The sequence below is a fragment of the Penaeus vannamei genome, chromosome 23 (assembly GCF_042767895.1).
Source record: "Penaeus vannamei isolate JL-2024 chromosome 23, ASM4276789v1, whole genome shotgun sequence".
Taxonomy (NCBI): domain Eukaryota; kingdom Metazoa; phylum Arthropoda; class Malacostraca; order Decapoda; family Penaeidae; genus Penaeus; species Penaeus vannamei.
In genome coordinates, this window is record NC_091571.1 from 8855315 (window position 1) to 8857814 (window position 2500).

Genomic DNA, 2500 nt, shown 5'->3' on the forward strand with positions numbered 1-2500 from the left:
TTGTAAATGGTTCTCTTTCTTTGCTCGGCCTTTGTTATGGGTCTCGTACACCCAATCAGGATTCCATCAAGCCAAAAGTTCTCTTCCAGCCTCGCCCACTCTCTCGCTGTCTTTCTCTTGCGCTCTCTGTCTCTCTCTTTCTCTTGCGCTCTCTCTGTCTCTCTCTTTCTCTTGCGCGCTCTCTGTCTCTCTCTTTCTCTTGCGCGCTCTCTGTCTCTCTCTTTCTCTTGCGCGCTCTCTGTCTCTCTCTTTCTCTTGCGCTCTCTCTGTCTCTCTCTATTACGCTCTCTCTGTCTCTCTCTTTTTCCTGCGCTTTCTCGTTCTGTCTCTTTCTCTTGCGCTCTCTTTCTCTGTCTTTCTCGTATGTTCTCTCTGTCTCTCTCTTTCTCTTGTGCTCTCTCCGTCTCTCTGTTTCTCTCCCATCGCCACTATCATCGGCAGCGGCACCACCATCGTCAATATAGTTACATCAGCGCCTTCGTTATTGTTATCATAATCATCATTACCATCATCATTATTACTATCGTTATCATTTTATCATCAACACTACTAGTACCATCATCATCATCATTATCATCATCATCATCACAGTCACCACCACTGCAACCATCACAACCATCATCATCATCATTATCATCACCATCACCACCGCCACCATCGTCACCCCAACCATCACCACCACCATCATCATCATCATCATCACCAACACCATCACCACCACCAAAACCACCACCACCATCATCATCATCACCCCAACATCATCAAATCACAACCATCACCACCACCACCACCATCATCATCATCATCATCATCATCATCATCATCATCATCATCATCATCACCACCACCACCACCACCACCACCACCACCATCATCATCATCATCATCATCATCATCATCATCATCATCATCATCATCATCACCACCACCACCACCACCACCACCACATCATCATCATCACCATCACCCCATCATCATCACCATCACCCCATCATCATCACCATTACCACCACCCCATCATCATCACCATTACCACCACCACATCATCATCACCATTACCACCACCCCATCATCATCACCATAAGCGATGTTCTCCGATTGCGGTAGTGGTAGGCCTCAGGCAATCCCGTTAGGTCAATGCTGGGTTTCGTATTCCGTAGAGTTTTGCAAGAAATCTCTCTAATCATTTTTACAGATGGGAATCGCGGTCACTGTACATGTCAGCCTTTGTACATGTCTTAGAGAGGGTCAGGTTTTATACATACATATAATGAGGATTTTATTTTGGTAATGTACTCGTATATATGATAAATGTGCGTTGTAACTTTAGCAGTAACCTGTTTTGTTATTAATTGATGCGTTTTTTTTGTTTTGTTTTTAAGCATGTGATTGGTTTTATGTTTGTCATGGGAGTCTTTATGCGAATATATGTGAGAGAGTGAGAAGGGATGGTAGATATAGACAGATAAGAGTATTTATCCCATATACGAAGTAAAAGATGGACATTCCCAACTTCAAAATACGAAGACGAAAAAGAGAGAGAGAGAGAGAAAAGAAGGTAAAGGAGGAAAGAAAGAGAAAAGATTAGAAATAGAAATTAAAAAAAAAAGGATGAAGAAACGGAGACTTTCATTATAGGAGAAAGTTTGATATGCATTAACTTGATCCAAAAGGTTTAGGGTCGGAATTTCCTCGCGAGGTTTCAACTCTGAAGGAATGGGTGATGATTCCGCCTCGAATTCAGATGGAATATCTTGATGTTATTCAAGTATTAGGAAGGAATGGATGGAGAGATGAGTGTGCCTTGGGGGGAGGGAGGAGGGATGGAAATTGATGAAAGGGGGAATTGAAAGAGAAGAGGGAAGAGGGGGAGTGAAGAAGGAGAAGTGCGATAGGCAGATATAGGGAGATGAGGAGTGGAAAACGCGGTGAAAAATATGGAGGACGAAAAAAGATTAAAGGGAAGGGGGATAAAAAGGGAAAGAAAAAGATTGAGAAAGGACAGTCAAATGGAGAGCGAAAGAGGAGACGCGAAAAGCGAGACATTTTTCATATTTGTAGCTAAATGGATTGTTTGCTCAAGATGTAGAGAATTTTTTCTGAAAGACTCGAGTTTCAATATCTGTTCCGAAACCCCGACATATATTAAAATCAATGAACAGATTACTTTTAGTTTTTTAATATTCGCTGATATCACTGTATTGTACTAACATCGTTTTGTATTGAAATCGTGCTCGCTGTATTTTGTGCCTTCAGTGTTCTATGTGTCGCAGAGTTTTGTATCAGCACAGTTCGTATTTCCATTTCTAAGTGACCTTCTCTGTAGCTCCTTCGTCACTTCAACTCTCTCCAGCTCCCTCGGCTTCTAAGCGAGTCGGATTCTACTGGAGACATTCGAAGTGCTGCGTCGTTCTGATTTCGTGTTTAGAGAGAAAAGTATTTCTTTCCACAGAGTTTAGGAATGGTTGATTCTTTATTTCTTCTTTCATCGTGTTCGAAC

The 2500-nt window shown here is 42.2% G+C and overlaps 1 protein-coding gene across 1 annotated transcript in view; it reads right to left on the reverse strand.

Moving 5' to 3' along the window:
- LOC138865919 (salivary glue protein Sgs-3-like) overlaps nucleotides 1-2500 on the reverse strand; it is an 81655-nt gene that overhangs the window by 78798 nt on the left and 357 nt on the right. The window lies entirely within an intron of this gene.